Source organism: Bos taurus, chromosome 5 (assembly GCF_002263795.3).
Source record: "Bos taurus isolate L1 Dominette 01449 registration number 42190680 breed Hereford chromosome 5, ARS-UCD2.0, whole genome shotgun sequence".
Classification (NCBI taxonomy): domain Eukaryota; kingdom Metazoa; phylum Chordata; class Mammalia; order Artiodactyla; family Bovidae; genus Bos; species Bos taurus.
In genome coordinates, this window is record NC_037332.1 from 21,798,444 (window position 1) to 21,817,210 (window position 18,767).

Sequence of the window (18,767 nt, forward strand, 5' to 3'; positions counted from 1 at the left end):
TCCTTCAATAGGAGGAACTAGTGGGGACACTGGATGGCAGGAAGAAAAAAGGGATTTGTCTATTTATGCTTGCTGAATTATCCTATCGGGTCACCCTACTTGCCTTTTATCCCAGCAGCAGAAGGATAAAAGTTTACAGTAGCAGTTGGACAGTGCCTACCCATGACGTCAGAACGACACAAGACCTCTTTTAATCTGCTGAAGGACCAGCACCGGTTGGGCATCATCTGCTCAGAGCATCCCCTGTTCCTTCCTTTAAGCCCCTAAGATACCAGCAGCAGCCAGCAAGGTGGCACCCTCCCTTGCAATCTTGAGTCCTAACCTCATAGGCTCCTACCATGAAGCTTCTAGACGCTGATAATCTCATCCTCTTCTTTTGACCTCTCCACCCCTAAGAGTGAGAGCAGCTTTTTGTATTGATCCTTTCTACTGTTCTCATTTTCCTCTTTCAGTTGTCTAGCCCTTGATTAGCAAATTCCTTCTGTTAAGTTCTTTCTGTTGAAACACTTAAGAGTAATTTGTTTCCCTGAATGAACCCCAACCAATGTTCCGTTTATTTATTTTCGTACCTTTTCTTATTTTAAACATTTGAAGATTATGCTAGAAATTCTCTGTTGCAACTCCTTCCTTGCTATACCTGTATAGCAGAGGAGAATCTGGGAACTATATCTCCCAGGATAATCATATCCATATGTTCTGTATGCGAGTGTGGGTTAGAGTTTTCTTCTTTAAGAAAAAGAGAGGCTATTACTAGAAGCACGGGCATATACCTGATGTAAAATTCACAGTGCTCTCTGGGTGGGCTAGGCTGTTCCTGTGCTTCAGGATGCTGAAATAATAAACAGGGGCATCCTGGAGGGTTTTTTTTTTTTTTTTTAATTATTTGGGGCTTCTGGGAAAGCTCCTGAGAATCAGCTGTAAGAGGAATCAAATGTAAGAGGAATTCCTCTTACATTTGTGGGTTTCTTTTTCTTTCATTAAAATAGTCTGGCTCATTCTCAGGCCATACTTACTATTTCTTTGGGCTTCCATGGTGGCTCAAATGGTAAAGAATTGGTCTGCAATGCAGGAAACTTGAGTTTGATCCCTGGGTCAGGAAGATCCCTTGGAGAAGGGAATGGCTACCCACTCCAGTATTCTTGCCTGGAGAATTCCATGGACAGAGCAGATGGTGGGCTACAGTTATGGGGTCGCAAAGTCAGACATGACTGAGTGACTAACACACAAGCAAGACAAGATTATTTCTTTAGGGTTATTTTTGTTTCCCATTTAAATATAACCATATTGAGATAAACTGATTGACACCTCTTATTTTTTTCTCTACTAATTGACTTGTTATTATTGAAAGAAAGAAAGTGAAGTCACTCAGTCGTGTCCAACTCTTTGGGACCCCATGGACTGTAGCCTACCAGTCTCCTCCATCCATGGGATTTTCCAAGCAAGAGTACTAGAGTGGGTTGCCATTTCCTTCTCCAGAGGATCTTCCCAACCCAGGGGTCAAACCCAGGTCTCCCTCATTGTAGGCAGATGCTTTACCCTCTGAGCCACCAGGGAAGTCGTTATTAGTGAAGGGATTTCTAAAAGGCTATTGACAAGAAAGTGTACTGAATATATAGACGTATGAGCATTTAGAAGTCATACTAAATAAAAAATTATGAGCTCATTTTTTCAAGATTACACATACAAATTAAAATACACAAATAAGCTCCCCCTGTATTAGCTTATAAATTCTTAAGCAGCAGCTCTAAACTGAAACTGATCATCAGAATAACCATGGGAAGTTTTTAATAGATGCTTGGGCTTTATTCCTGGAAGCTCTGCCTGAAATTGGGTTCAGGTTTATATGTATATGGGGCTTCCCGGTAGCACAGTGGTAAAGAATCCCCCTTGCAATGCATGAGACACAGGAGACTCAGGTTTGATCCCTGGATCGAGAGGATTCTCTGAAGGAGAAAACGGCAACCCACTCCAGTATGCTTTGGAGAAGGCAATGGCACCCCACTCCAGTACTTTTGCCTGGAAAAATCCCATGGACAGAGGAGCCGAGTAGGCTGCAGTCCCTGGGGTCGCAAAGAGTCGGACATGACTTCACTTTCACTTTTCACTTTCATGCACTGGAGAAGGAAATGGCAACCCACTCCAGTGTTCTTGCCTGGAGAATCCCAGAGACGGTGGAGCCTGGTTGGCTGCCGTCTATGAGGTCGGACATGACTGAAGCGACTTAGCAGTACAAGCAGCCAGTATGCTTCCCTGGACAATTCCATGGACAGAGGAGCCTGGCAGGCTACATACAGTTCATGGGGTTGCCAAGAACTAGATATGACTAAGTAACTGAGCACATTATATATATATATATGTATATATTATATAAAAGCTCTTCAGGTGAGTTTGACTGACCAGCCTTGTTTTGAAAGCACTACTTTGCCATCAATATTACCTTTAAAATAGTCCTGTGATCATGTGTTCTTAAATTTAATCCCAAGTTTTCTCTGTCGCTTGGTTTTTTTTTTGTTCTTCATTGGCCTCAGTATTGAAGCATATTTCATAAAGTCACTTGTAAACTAGTGCTTTAGGAGGTAGATTAAAAAAAAAAAGACTTCTACTGTCTGACATCATCTCCCAAAACAAGGATCCCTTATTTTGTACATGATGTCCCTGACTATGTTTATTTCAGAATGAATGATAATGATAGGCTTGTGAAATCAACATGTTGGACTACATATTTCTATTTTATAAATGCAGAATACATCAGGAATGCCAAGTGGTGATGTCACAATCCTTCTGTTTTCTGCCAACTTATTTGCCTTATGGACTCAAATCTGTTGCTCTTGAAACAGATGGCTCTCCGTACCCTCCAGGTCATTACATAAGAAGGTGAGGTGCGGTGGGTTGGGTATGTTCAGTTTCCAGGAAGACCGGCACAGTGCATGTGACAGGGCCCCAGCTTCAGAGCCAGACATGCCTGGACTTAAAGCTTGGCTCTGCCTCCTTCTGATCATGTGAACTTCAGCAACTTGGCTTGTTTAGCCTCCACAGCCTATTCTCTATAAGAATGGAGATAATATTTCCTTTGTGTTCTTATGGAAAACTTGAGTAATATATATATAAAGCAAAGGGCAAATAAAGGATTCACAGTGAAAGATTTGCTTTTTAAGAATTTCTATATGAAAAAAAAAAAAATCAGGATTTCTCCTAAGCTTCCTCCTGAATAGCATTTGCTCTGAACTGAGGAGGTTGCCTGCTAGGATTTAATGTAATCGCAGGTCAGCAGTTCTTTTGCAGGACTATGTCATGGTGGTTGTCATAACTTGAAGCCCACACAGACAAGAAAATGCAGTCTGTGAAAGAATGATACTTATCTGAGTTGGCTCTCTCAAGGCACTGAAATCATGACTCTGGTGATCTGCTTGAGCTCAGCCTTCCAATTATCTATTTAAAAAAAATCTATGTGTGTGTATGTATACATTGTGGTTTTGGAGGGAGACATTGTACTTAAAAGAACTCTCCCTCAAAACTGATGAAACTACTGAACTCACTGAACTGGATGAGAGCTGCATGAAAATAAGTCAACAATTTATTTAAATGCACTTACATAAAACAAGGGCTTCCCAGGTGGTGCTAGTGGTAAAGAACCCTGCTGCCAATGAAGGAGGTGAAAGAGACTCAACTTCCAGCCCTGAGTCAGGAAGATCCCCTGGAGGAGCACATGGCGAGCCATTCCAGGATTCTTGCCTTGAAAATCCCATGGACAGAGGGGCCTGGTGACCAATGGTCCATGGGGTCGCGAAGAGTCGGACACGACTGGAGCACGCATGCATGCACAAATAACAGATGACAAATAATTTGAGTAATTCAGAGTAATTTTTGCTTTTGCTCTAGCAGAGAAATTAGTAAAACTATGGTGATAATCAAAGAAATAGTTCCATTAAAAAATGTCTTGTTTCATACGCTACTCAGTATTTTATGCGCACTGCATCCATGCCCTGCGTAAGCAAGACGATGTTTTATTGAATTAGAGCCTCCGCATTGTTTTCAAATTTTTATCTTAAGCAATTTGTTTTCTTCTTTTGGGGGGGGCGGGGAGTGTTGCACTGGGTCTTCGTTGCGGCACGCAGGCTTTCTCTAGTTGTAGCGAGCGGGGGCGACTCAGCTGCAGCGCGCAGGTTTCTCGTCGCGGTGTCTTCTTGCAGAGCACAGGCTCTAGGCACACTGGAGTTCAGTAGTTCCAGTTTGCGGGCTTAGTTACTCCACAGCGTGTGGAATCTTCCCGGAGCAGAGACCAAACCTGTGTCCCCTGCATTGGCAGGCAGATTCTTATCCACTGTGCCACCAGGGAAGTTCTGTAAATTTTTAAGGTATTTGTATTATTTCTTGAGCTATACCTCAAAGCTTTTACTCCATCACAGTGGCTACAGTCACCTTTGGGAAGATAAAACCTGTTAGCACGTTGCTTCAGCTACATCTTGCCTTCTGGGCTTGGACTTGTCTGACACTTGACCTCTGATGCCTGTGGAGCTCCAGCTGGCACCCATCCATGCGTAGAGCTGGAAGATCAGCATCCTATAGGGTAAACCTTGAGTCAGTGCAGGATCGGACACAGTGGGTAAATGCCTGCTCTTCTGCCCCATCCTCCTGACAATTCAGAGGTGCATCTACATGATCTTCAGACAGTGACAGCAAGTGACAGCCTCCGCCACCCACAGCTTTGACCTGCCCCAAGATGCATCCTTATTTTGGCAGTCCCTTCTCCCCCATTTCATTCTTCCCAGCCTTTACTCGTGACTCCCTGAGATGACGTTCTCTAGTAAACTACCTTCATGAAAGATAAGTCTCAGACTGCTTTCTCGTGGGAACCCAGGCAAAGACAGTGTCACTAAGCCCAAACAAATAAAGCACAATCGCTTAGTGCCTGAGTTTACAAACCACAGTTCAGTGGCTGGCTTTTGCGAGAGCATGCCCTCTGTCTCTCTAAGACGACTGGTGTATATTTTCTCCCTCTGCTTTCTGTTCCTCTAAAGTGGTAGAGAAGCTGACGTGTCTCTCTGTTCAGTGGGTACCTGATGCTCCACTTCTACTGGGATCTAAAACCTTTGGGTCGAAGCATGGAGTCATCACCCTTGCTGTGTAATACCCCACCAGTACTCTAGTAGAATTAACTCTGAGACTTTCCCGTTTAACCGCTTTACCCACAACATCAGGTAGCTTAACCATTTCCCCTCAGACTGAAGGTCCCATAACATCCTCTTTCACCACCCCCCACCCCCAGTAAAACTAGAACATGTTCTGTTAAATTGTACCCAGCGTGGGTTTTCTGTCAGCCGAACAGTGTCAACACACACTCAGAAATAGAAAATGATGACACCATGTGGCACATTCTTGGCAAAATTCTTCTCTACCTTCTTTCGCTTGCCTGCTGGAGGACTTCCCAAGACCTGCTCTCCTCCCCATCTGCTTGCAGCCGGGGAGAGTTGTCTGCACTGTGCTGGTGTGTTTACATGTTACTCTGAGTTGTGCTTTTCCCTGATGTACCCTTAGGGGCGGGACAGGAGAATCAATCTGCAGGAGGTCAGAGCCACCCATATTCTGCATATTTAGATCTGGCCTTGAAGAGATGACTACAGATGGGGCTTCTTCCATGCTAAGCTCTATTATCACCCAAAATATCTTCCGTTCTCTAGTGAGCTTCCTTCTTTTAATCAGCCATATGTTTTTGCTGGGTTTGGTTTTGTTTTCACCACAGGCGATTTCCCCCACCCTCCTTGCAAAAGACAAGAATTTTCCCCTGATGGTTTTGTTATCTTGCTTCATCTCCCAATATGACCTCTTTTGTTCACTTTTCCATTTCTTGCCTCTCGCACACAGAAGTATGGAGAGAAAGTGAACTTTGGAGTCAGACTGGCTTGGGTTCTAATCCATGCTCTTTTAAACTCTTGTCTCTGTGATTCTTAAGCACGTGTTTCTAACTTTTGATCCTAAATGTCTTCCCCTGTGAAAATAAAGATAGTAATGTGTATCACAGAGCCACAGAATTTTGGCAAAAAATAAATAGCATACAGGGTAAATGCTCAGAAAATGACTGTCTTCTTTTTTTGTTACTGTATGTTACCTGAAGATACAGTCAGTCTGCCTTACTGGAGGTGTCTGTTACAGCTTAGTCTGCTTTTCCCAGCCAAGCATGCTTCCTTTCCCCCAGATTTCATGCTCACTTTGTTTAAGACCACCCTTTGGTCAGTTTACAATGAATGTTTTTGACAGAGTTATTCACTCAGCCATGTCCAATTCTTTGCAACACCATGGACTGTAGCCACCAGGCTCCTCTGTCTATAGGATTCTCCAGGCAAGAATACTGGAATTGGTAGCCTGAACTGTGGTATTGGAGAAGACTCTTGAGAGTCCCTTGGACTGCAAGGAGATCCAATCAGTCCATTCTAAAGGAGATCAGCCCTGGGATTTCTTTGGAAGGAACGATGCTAAAGCTGAAACTCCAGTACTTTGGCCACCTCATTCGAAGAGTTGACTCATTGGAACAGACTCTGATGCTGGGAGGGATTGGGGGCAGGAGGAGAAGGGGACGACAGAGGATGAGATGGCTGGATGGCATCACCAACTCGATGGACGTGAGTCTGAGTGAACTCCAGGAGTTGGTGATGGACAGGGAGGCCTGGTGTGCTGCGATTCATGGGGTCACAAAGAGTCGGACACGACTGAGCAACTGAACTGAACCTTCTCCATGGGATCTTCCCAACCCAGGGATTGAACCCAAGTCTCCCGCATGGCAGGCAGATTTTTTTATCATCTGAGCCACTAGGGAAGCCCCAGTGTCTTTGCCATTATGAAAAGTTTTGTATGTTATTGTAGGAGTTGTTCATTGTGGAATGACAACAAATTCTATCACCTCATACAGCTTCTGATCTGATCTGATACAGCTTCTGAGAGTCAGGAAGCCAGGAGCCATCTTAGCTGTGTGATTCTGACTCAGGGTCCTTCCCAAGGCTGGTTCTTCGGGGCATTACAAGGCTCCATGGAACTGAAGGACACAAAATACAGTATCTACAATAAAACTCATCTCAGCAATTGTCAACCATGTGACCCCAAATTGTGGTAAATGGGGTACTTATTGATTCACTCATTGTGGGTTTACATTCTGGCTCATCTCACCTAGACAAGAAATCCTTAGATTTGGATCAAATGGTTTTTCTAGTCTGGGGACTTAAGGATTTTAAGTTCACAAAGCCTAATTGTACTTTTGCACGGTAAAAGTCTACTCTGTATCCATAGGAAAATGACTTGCAGGAAAGCCAGGATTTTTCTCAGGAAATAATTCACATGCATGCCTGGTAGGTGCAGAGTTCTGCTAGAGTTGAACAGAGGTGGTCTGGGCTTGCAACATATTCAAAGTCAGTTTTAACTGTTTCCTTATCTGGGAAAACCTCAGTAATTCTGATACTGGCTGCTTTCTGTTTGTTCTTCCAAATCTATTCTTCAAGGTTCTGGGCTCTAAAATACTGACCTGCATGGACTTCATGAGCAGGCTGTCTTGATCACAGGCTTCTCAAGTAAGGTCTGGCCAGCTGGAAGCCCTGGGAGGAGGGTTAAAAGGGCAGGAAGATAGTGAGGTTGGGTTATTTCCCCAACTCCTTCCTGGAGCAGCATTAGCTATGTCTCAACACCAAAGATGACAGTCTCCGTCAGGAAGTCTTCTCTGAATAGCTCCCCATGCCAGGTTTCTAAAGCCATGCTCTGCCCCCTGCTCATTTGGGCTTAGAAGTGGTAACTGTAGTCCTATATTTATTAACTCCAGGGTACTTCTTTATCACTCTTTCCCCCCTAAACCTGCCTACAACTTTCTAAATTGTCTTTTATTAAACTGTTCTCCATACTCAGTTGGAATATGTCATCTGTTTCATGCCAGGACCCAACTGATAGCTACTGGGAAGTGGCTGGTTTGATTATCTATCTATCTACCTACCTACCTACCTATCTATCTTCTAGTTTTATTGAGATGTAATTGACACACCTCACTGGTTAAGTATAAGATGTACAGCATAATGATTTGTCTTACATATCATTAAATGATCACCACAGTGTTTAGTGAACATCCATCACCTCGTGTAAATGTGAGGTATATTATTTTTGCTATTTTGACAGTTGTGAAAACCGAGGCTTAGGGAGGAGAAATAACTTGCCCAGTGCTGCACAGGCAGCCATTGATGGAGCTAGTATTTAAACCCACACTATTAGAGTCCAGAGTCTACTCGCTTCTCAATTTCCTCCTTAGTTAATGAGGAAATGATTAAGAAAATATGACAAAGGTATGTCTTTGTTCAAATGGAAAATATCTGCAAATTCCTGCATGGTATAAATAGACTGTTTAAAATTATGAATTATACTACTGCTTGTAAGACTTCTATTTATTCCAAGCCTGTTTGTGGATTTTGTGCAATAAAGGTTGCCAGAGCTATTGTGAATGTTAAGTGTAGCCCACAAATACAAATACTTCTGAATTCACCAAACACACACACACACACACACACACACGAGTCTAACTCTACTTACTCTAGTGCTTAGCAATTCCTCAAATGGGAAGTGGTTAGTCTTGATCTCCTTATAAATCTGCTTATAAATAATGGTTGTGTTTACACACCTGGAAATACTGGATTTTTCCCTAAATGAATCGTTGTTTTGGAATAGTATAAACAGAGTCAGTGTTAAGGAAGAGGATTTCTTTGTCTAGTGAAGCTTTGAGCATTTAAACAGCTGCTTGGTTTCACTCCAGAGGTGTTTGCATTTCATTGACAGATGGAGTAATTTCCAAATGGTTTTCAATCAGTGTATACTAGACATGTGGTTGAGAATTATCTCTTAAGAGAGAAAAAAGAAAAATGCAATTTAACCATGGTGTCTTATTTATTTATTTATTTTTAAAGCATCTGTTATTAAGTAACTACCACGGAAACCACATGTTGGGATATGAAAGTCTATGCAGTGGTGTGTATTTAAAGCTGTTTATTTTCATGCCATTTGGAAATTTTTATTTGTGTGTTCTTACAATTTTTTTTTAAAGAAGAAATAATATGTGTATCTGAAGCATGGCTTTTTGTCCAAATTTATATCCATGTTACTCTTTACTTTGGCTTTTCTAGGAGGTGTCAAATTTTATTTTGAGTATTTTATATAGTTCAGATATTTACAATACTTCCAGGGATTTTTAAATAAAACCCATAAGACATTATTATTGTTATTTTATATAGCAATGTTCACATAGATTTACCCACATGTTAACCATATTTGTTTCTCATTTCTTCCTGTCTTCATCTCGAGCATTTTCCTTTTACCTAAAATACATCCTTAAGAATTAGTCACCTTATTGAGAGGATGCTGGAGGCAAATTCTCTCTCTCTCTCCTGTTTTTTTGTTTGTTTTTTAGCTTTAAAATGTGTTTATTTCACTTTGATTCATGAAGTACAACAGATGAATACAGAATAGCAATTAGGGAATTACTTTCTCAGCACGTTTCTGATATTACCCACTGTCTCTGACTGCCACCGGAGCTGTTGATAAGTCAGCCATCCCTCATTGCTTTTTAAGCCAGAGTGAACTCTCTTCTGTGTTATCAGAATCCCTTTGGGATGGAAGGAATTTTACAGATGCTGAGAGTGCTACCTGCTGAGAACCCATGGCTGTCAATCTTGCTGGAAATTGCCCTCAACTCAATAGACCCATCCTCAACCAGGTTCATGTCTTGTCTTTGAAGACTTTCACTATCTAAATAGCCCTCTGACCCATGACCCAGGTGACATGAAAGATGCTAGCTTTGGCTGAGGGCCGGTATAGGAAATGGCTGTGATATGTGTGGTCTTGCCATTTGGGCCATTTGACTCTGTAGACCTGAAGTTATTAGATGTATCAAAGTTAACAAAAGGTGCAGAGGTGGAGGGTTAAAGCAAGCAAAATAGGAGAATCACCTTCAGAATTCTGAAACAAGGCAACGCAATGGGTAGCATGGGTGTGCTGCATATAGTTGCTCAGATCAGATCAGATCAGTCGCTCAGTCATGTCCAACTCTTTGCGACCCCATGAATCGCAGCATGCCAGGCCTCCCTGTCTATCACCAACTCCCGGAGTTCACTCAGACTCACGTCCATCGAGTCAATGATGCCATCCAGCCATCTCATCCTCTGTCGTCCCCTTCTCCTCCTGCCCCCAATCCCTCCCAGCATCAGAGTCTTTTCCAATGAGTCAACTCTTCACATGAGGTGGCCAAAGTACTGGAGTTTCAGCTTTAGCATCAGTCATATCCAACTCCTTGCAACCCCTTGCATGGCGGCCTGCCAGTCTTTCCTGTCCATGGAATTTTTCAGCCAAGAGTATTGGAGTGGGTTGCCATTTCCACCTCCAGGGAATTTTCCCAACCTAGGGATCAAACCCAAGTCTCTTACATCTCCTACAGTGGCAGGTAGCCATTACCGCTGAGCCATTGGGGAAGCCCCTTTTCCAAAACTTGCTAAAGTGTGCTACTTGGCCCTGGTAAAGACTAAGTGCGTGACCATAAAGCTCAAAACAACTATGAGTCAAAATTTCCCATTAGGAGCTGGGTTCTGCCCAACACACCAAATCAGGCACACCCACCAGAAATGGATCATTTCTGGAACAGAAATACTAGGATCAAAGCCAAGACATAGCCAGAAACACAAGGGGGTAGAGCCATGTCAACCGTCATGATCTCATTAGCCCTCTTCCAATGGCAAGCTTGGTTCACAGATGGCCTATCTCTTGACCCTGAATGTGGGTTGGTATGTGGGAACTGCTGAAAATGGACTTGGGCCACACTGTATCTCCATCCAGTGATGGTCTGGAAGATAAGGTCTGTGAGGTAAAATTTCCACCATAGGCAGATATTTAGGCAACATACCTGATCTTTATGTGGAAAGAGAAATAGCCTAATGTTAAACGCACATGGATTCAACAAATAGCCAGTTTGGTCAGAGGCCTGGAAGAAAAAGATATTAAAAGATCAGAGACAAGAAGGTCTGGAATAGGCATATATGAACAGACTTTGGGGCTTAAAGAGAGAAGGTCTTTGCATTTGCTTTACACATTGCCACCGTCACAGAATATCATCTAAGGAAGAGGCACTAAACAATCAAATAGAGAGAATGACTTGGCCAGCTGATGTAAAACAGCCTGTGTCATCTGCTTTCCCAGGGCTGGCATGATGGGTTTGTAAATGGAGAACCATGGTGGCAGAGAAAGGCTATACATGGACCCACAGTCATGGGTTTCTACCTACGAAAGTCTAACCTGTCAGCGGCGCTGACTAATACTTGTCCACTTACACAAGAACATCTGTCAAGAATATCAACAATCCGCTTGGTGGTAGAATTCGCCTCCATTGGTCTTTGCTATTCGAGAAGGAATATAAATTCATTTTGACTCTACAGCACATATTCCAGGTGTGAGTTTGACTTTTCATCCACAGGGTCTCAGACCGCACTATTATCTGCAGGCTTACAAAATTCAAGCCACCCAAATGGGATTCCCTCACAGCATGACATCAGATCAATGAGCCCACTTTATGACAAATACTATGGCACAATTGGCAAATACTATGACATCTAGCTACAGGCCTGAGAGCATATGAATTCTGAGTGGTCCAGGGGATGAGAGGAGACTTAAGGTCGAAGAAGAAAAGGTTTAAGGAGTCTACATCTTGTTACAGCAAGGCATGGGCAAGGCTGTGGATATCAGTAGAAAGTTCTGGTACATTCCCAAAGGCTTGGCTATGCAGTTTGGGCAGACATAGTAATAGCAAGTTTCATGTCAAAAGACCAAGCAGAGGTAGCGGGGACCTGAGAAGAATGTGGAGACAAACCACACCTTCCCAGTGTCATGATGCATGTACCTTCCTGGGATGGAAGGAAGCAGTGGGGAGAGCCAGGCCCAGAACAACTCTAGAGGGTGGCTTGACCTCTGAATTAATTAGTTTAAATCCCAAATGGAATGAGCAATTTTTAATTACCTGTTACTATTTAAACCAGAGAGATCATATTATTTTTCAGTGGCAAAATTAGGAAATTTTTAACATCAGCAAAAATGGGGGCACCAAAGCTAAGTTGAGCTCATTAGTAGAAAACGTAAAGTTACATTTCCACACAGCTAAGCTGTGACTATTTCAAAATGCTACACATATACTCTTCCTATATTAGGGTGCCCTGACAACAGCTTTCAGAACGTCCTCGTGAAAGTGAAAGTTGCACAGTTGTGTCTGACTCTTTGTAACCCCATGGACTATACAGTCCATGGAATTCTCCAGGCCAGAATACTGGAGTGAGTAGTCTTTCCCAATCCAGGGATTGAACCCAGGTCTCTGGCATTGGAGGCAGATTCTTTACCAGCTGAGCCACAAGGGAAGAGAACCAACTCAAAATTAGCCATCATGATCCTTTCCCCTGCCTGCAGGAGGGAGAATTTAATCAAGAAAGAGGAGATAAATTAATCTCATTTTAAAAATATGGACCAGCTTTCTTCCCAGCCATCCAAATGTCATTTAATGATTCACTTTTAGGCATAGACACCTTTACAAAACCCTCTTTTTTTCAAAATTTTTATGGAAATATAGTTGTTTCACAATGTTGTGTTAGCTCCAGGCGTACAACAAAGTGATTCAGTTATATACATATATATATATATATATATATATATATATATATATACACACATATAGTCTTGTTTCATTCTCTTCCATCATAGGTTATTACGGGATATTGAGTATAGTTCTCTGTGCTGTACAGTAGGTTCTTGTTGGTTATCTGTTTTATATATAGTAAGGTATACATTTTAATCCCAAACTCTTAATTTATTCCTTCCCACCCACCGAAAAAAAAAAAAAAAAACATTTAAAATTCTCCAATTCTCATCTTCATACATTACTGATGGGATTGTAAAGTCATTCACCCACTACGGAAGATGGTTTTGTGCTTTTTCAATAAGTTAAACATAGAATTACCATATGATCCGGCAATACCATTCTTATGTATACTCCAAAGAATTGATAACAAATAAGCAAGCAAGAGCTTAGCACAAATACCAGCGTAGCACCACTAATAATAGCCTAAAGTTGGGACAACCCAAATACCCATCAACAGAAGAATGGGTAAATAAAATGTGGTGTACCCATACAGTGGAATATTTTTCAACCCCAAAAAGGAATGAAGCATTGATTTATGCTACAACACAGATGAAACTTGAAAACATGCCAAGGGAAAGAAGCCAGACACAAAAGGCCTCACATTGGATGATTCCACTTGTTTGAAATATCCAGAATAGTCACATCCAAAGACACAGAAAGTAGATTCACATTTTCCAGGGGGGAAAGGGGAGTGGCTTCTAATGAGTGTGGAGTTTCTTTTAGAGGGATGAGAATGCCCTGGAACTAGATAGCGGTGATAGTCACATATATCGTGGCTACACTTCAGGCCCTGAATTGTACGTTTTAAAATGATTCAGCTAGTAAATTTTATGTTGTGTGTATTTTACCACACACACAAAAATAATTCTCCAAAACCCAGTTAACAGGGACTTTCCTTATTCTCCCAAAACCATTTTAGATCCCAAGGAAAGTTTCCTGCAGTTCTAACTGAAGTGCTTCACCAGCTTTTCCTTGTGGGAGGCAACCCAAGACTCTGATTGCGCTGAATAAAGTTGTTCAGCTGTTTTACAAGGAAAACACCTGGCACCAAATCCTGGGCTCTTTACAGAACTGCTCACTAAGCCTCTTCCCCAGGGTCAATTTGGGGAGAAGCACGAAGAGTCTGAACTTGCTAGGTTCACCGGGAACCACACCCAGCAGCTAATAAGTTGTTCCGAACTCTACATGCCCCATCTTAATAACTAGTTCTCTTCCCAGTTTGTAGGTTCCCATAATCATGTGGCTACTCAAATGAGAACAGCAAAAACCACTAACAATTTGGAGACGAGACAGAGTCCAGAAAAGGAAGCAAAGTCATGAAAATATAAATTTAGCTTGAGGTGTTCCATGAACACAAGGCAGAGACCTAGAATTAGGGCTTGTCCTAAATTTCAAAATTGACAAAATAGTGACTTCTCTGAAAGCAGAGTCAGTTGAGTAAGGATATCCCTCAATATCTCAGGAGAGATATCTCAAGATGTATCAGAAGCTCACAGGAATTGATCAAAGAATTCAAAACTTTCAGATTTCAAAAGAAAAGACTCTTTGATCCGTCTGGTGACAACTGGTCAGAACAATGTGCCATAATGTTAGTCTGAGAACCAGTATTCAGGTTCCAAGAGAAACTATAGCTTCCTTTACCCTCAAAATGATAGTTACAAATGCTAGCCTATAAGAATTTGGCCAGTAGTCAGCAGGGAAAAAAAAAAAAGTATACATATATATATATATGTATGAAGAGGTAGGCAGGAGCCAGATAATGTAAAACCTTGGAGTCTGGGATTTCTTCTAAGTTCAATTAAAAGACACTGCAGAGTTTTGAGACCTTCCCTGGTGGCTCAGATGGTAAAGCGTCTGCCTGCAATGTGGGAGACCAGGGTTCGATTCCTGTGTCGGGAAGATCCCCTGGAGAAGGAAATGGCAATCCACTCCAGCACTCTTGCCTGAAAAATCCCATATCATATAATTTACGTTAACAAAACATCACACTCTCTGGTTCGGTGGAGGATGGATGGATTGCCAGGAGCAGGAATAGTTGCCAGGACAAAAGTTCAATGATGGTGGCTTGGACCAAGGGGCTAACAGTAGAGATCTAGGGAGGTGAGTGGATTCAGAATATATTTATGAGTAGAATCTATAGGACATGGTGATGGAATAGAATGTGTGGAAGGGAAACAGAAAGGAAGGAGTCAAGAATGACTTCTAGATCAAAAGAAAGGCTGTAGCACCTGGATTTTTGGTTGCAATAAGCAAGATCAGATCAGATCAGATCAGTCGCTCAGTCATGTCCGGCTCTTTGCAACCCCATGAATCGCAGCACACCAGGCCTCCGTGTCCATCACCAACTCCTGGAGTTCACTCAGACTCACGTCCATCGAGTCAGTGACACCATTCAGCCATCTCATCCTCTGTCGTCCCCTTCTCCTCTTGCCCGGAATCCCTCCCAGCATTACAGTCTTTTCTAATGAGTCAACTCTTCGCATGAGGTGGCCAAAGTACTGGAGTTTCAGCTTTAGCATCATTCCTTCCAAAGAAATCCCAGGGCTGATCTCCTTCAGAATGGACTGGTTGGATCTCCTTGCAGTCCAAGGGACTCTCAAGAGTCTTCTCCAACATCACAGTTCAAAAGCATCAATTCTTTGGCGCTCAGCCTTCTTCACAGTCCAACTATCACATCCATACATGACCACTGGAAAAACCATAGCCTTAACTAGACGGACCTTTGTTGGCAAAGTAATGTCTCTGCTTTTGAATATGCTGTCTAGGTTGGTCATAACTTTCCTTCCAAGGAGTAAGCATCTTTTAATTTTATGGCTGCAGTCACCATCTGCAGTGATTTTAGAGCCCAGAAAAATAAAGTCTGACACTGTTTCCACTGTTTCCCCATCTATTTCCCATGAAGTGATGGGACCAGATGCCATGATCTTCATTTTCTGAATGTTGAGCTTTAAGCCAACTTTTTCACTCTCCACTTTCACTTTCATCAAGAGGCTTTTGAGTTCCTCTTCACTTTCTGCCATAAGGGTGGTGTCTTCTGCATATCTGAGGTTACTGATATTTCTCCCGGCAACCTTGATTCCAGCTTGTGTTTCTTCCAGTCCAGCGTTTCTCAAAGCCGTAGGAAATCTATGCATTATATGCATTAAAATATTTTCCTATATAATTCTATTTATACAGTTTTCCTATGGCTCAGATAGTTAAAAAACTGCCTGTAATGCAAGAGACCTGGGTTCTACCCTTGGGTTGGGAAGATTCCCTGGAGAAGGGAATAGCTACTCACTCCAGTATTTTTGCCTGGAGAATTCCACAGACAAAGGAGCTTGGTGGGCTATAGTCTATGGGGTTGCAAAGAGTCAGATACAACTAACATTTTCATTCTATTTACAGCAAATATCTATGAGATTAGTATTGTGAATTATTTTATTATCATTGCCACTGTTGAACTTTTACTCTGGAAGGTTTTATATATATATATATATATAATATATTATATATATATATAATATATAACTTCCAGGTTCTATACATACATACAGCTTTGGTACTTCTTGTGTTGTCAAGCAAAATTCAGGCAAGAATGTTTTAGTTTCTTGTATCACAAAACTAAAACGTTGATGAAAGAGGAAATAGCATGACAAAATAACAATTCTAATAGGCAAAACGAAATGGAGAGAAAATTATGGCAAGAGATTTTAAGAACTGCTCAGATTTTTAGTTTCAGTCGAACAAGATAATGAAGCCTGTTAAAATCTCAGCTTATTTGTGAAACTCAGTGTATACCTGTCTCAATAGAGCCCCATTTATTCTCTGAAATCATACCTTTGTTTTGAAGACTAAATCATTCCAGTTACAACAGTATCTTAGAATTGTCTCTCTTTTCATATGAAAATATATTTGTGTTTGTAGGTAAGATATTTTTAAGTGGCTAAGTAAAAATAATCTAAGAATGGCTGTTGCTTAATTGCCATAGTACATTTATTTTAAATGCATAAAGTACTTAGAAGAATAAAGGGATTGCTATCCTACTATTTAGGGCTTCCCTGGTGGCTCAGATGGTAAAGAATCTGCCTGCAATGCAGGAGACCAGGATTTGATCCCTGGGTCAGGGATCAAAGAAGGAATGGCTACCCACTTCAGTATTCTTGCCTAGACAACTCCATGGACAGAGGAGCCTGGCGGGCTACAGTTCATGGGATCACAGAGTCCCAACATGACTGAAGCGACTCAGCATGCATGCGCGCGCGCACACACATACACACACACACACATCCTGTTAATATTGTTTTCATCACTGTTGGTGGTAAGATTCTGTAGAAACACTGGAATAGAGAGCAAGGCCATCATTAAACGCTTTTGATGTAATTTCACAGCCCTCGGCCACCTGCCTGGTTCCTCCAGCTTATTCCCCCAGACTTGGTGTCTTCTTGTGCAGCCAATCCTGTTGTTAGCAGAAAGAGGCAGACTTAAGTAACTGCAACGTTCAGGAACCAGACTGTCATCCAACACAACCCTGTTTGTCCTTTTCCAGGGAAGATTTTAAATAATCAAAAATTTTGTCTCTCTAGTCCTCTCTTTTTCAGGACAAAATTTCCATTTCCTTTAACTTGTCCTTGTCTAACAATATTTCTAGAAATAATACCTCCTGGCTTCTCATTTTTACATAGTGTAACTCGATGAAAATGAAAGAGGAGAGTGGAAAAAGTTGGCTTAAAGCTCAACATTCAGAAAACGAAGATCATGGCATCTGGTCCCATCACTTCATGGAAAATAGATGGAGAAACAGTGTCAGACTTTATTTTTTGGGGCTCTAAAATCACTGCAGATGGTGACTGCAGCCATGAAATTAAAAGACGCTTACTCCTTGGAAGGAAAGTTATGACCAACCTAGACAGCATATTAAAAAGCAGAGACATTACTTTGCCAACAAAGGTCCATCTAGTCAAGGCTATGGTTTTTCCAGGAGTCATGTATGGGTGTGAGAGTTGGACTATAAAGAAAGCTAAGCACCAAAGAATTGATGCTTTTGAACTGTGGTGTTGGAGAAGACTCTTAAGAATCCCTTGGATGCAAGGAGATCCAACCAGTCCATCTAAAGGAGATCAGTCCTGGATGTTCATTGAAAGGACTGATGTTGAAGCTGAAACTCCAATACTTTGGCCACCTGATGCAAAGAGCTGACTCATTGGAAAAGACCCTGCTGCTGGTAAAGATTGAAAGCATGAGGAGAAGGGGACGACAGAGGATGAGATGGTTGGATGGCATCACTGCCTCAATGGACATGAGTTTGGGTAAACTCCAGGAGTTGGTGATGGACAGGGAGGCCTGGCTTGCTGCGGTCCAACGAGTCACAAAGAGTCAGACACGACTGAGCGACTAAATTGAACTGAACTAAACTTAATTTTTAAAGCAAAATATCTTGCCTTTTCTTTACTTTCCTTTAATGTGTATTCTTTCCATAAAAATTGGTTTAATTTACATAGCTACTATTTTGGAACTAAAAAAATTGAGCATTTCTTCCAAAAAAAACTCTTTATTTTTAATATATTGCTTTTAATATATGTTTGTTATTCCCAGTAAACAATGAAGAAAATTTTATCACATATGGAGAAGGCAATGGCACCCCACTCCAGTACTCTTGCCTGGAAAATCCCATGGATGGAGGAGCCTGGTGGGCTGTAGTCCATGGGGTCGCTGAGGGTCGGACATGACTGAGCGACTTCACTTTCACTTTTCACTTTCATATATTAGAGAAGGAAATGGCAACCCACTCCAGTGTTCTTGCCTGGAGAATTCCAGGAATGGGGGAGCCTGGTGGGCTGCCATCTATGGGGTCGCACAGAGTCGGACACGACTGAAGTGACTTAGCAGCATACATGAACAAGAGAAAATTTTAAAAATTAGGATAGTATACATTTTCAAGAGCATTGCTTTATAGAGAACACAAAGTAATGGATTACAATGTAATTCCTCTTTATACAATATAGACTGATTACGTTATCTGAGATACTCCACAATTTATTTGTTGGTGGTGGTATTCATTCCCTAAGTTGTGTTCAACTCTTTGCAACCCTGTGGACTG

General features: G+C 41.8%; 1 long non-coding RNA gene across 1 annotated transcript; it reads right to left on the bottom strand.

Moving 5' to 3' along the window:
• Positions 1–3,500: 3,500 nt before the first annotated feature.
• On the bottom strand, positions 3,501–7,832 carry LOC112446653 (uncharacterized). Its single transcript, XR_003034675.2, has 3 exons — positions 7,511–7,832; positions 6,896–7,027; positions 3,501–4,560 (listed from the first exon to the last, which is right to left on the bottom strand). It is a non-coding gene; the product is annotated as an uncharacterized lncRNA (long non-coding RNA).
• Between the last annotated feature and the right edge of the window lie 10,935 nt (positions 7,833–18,767).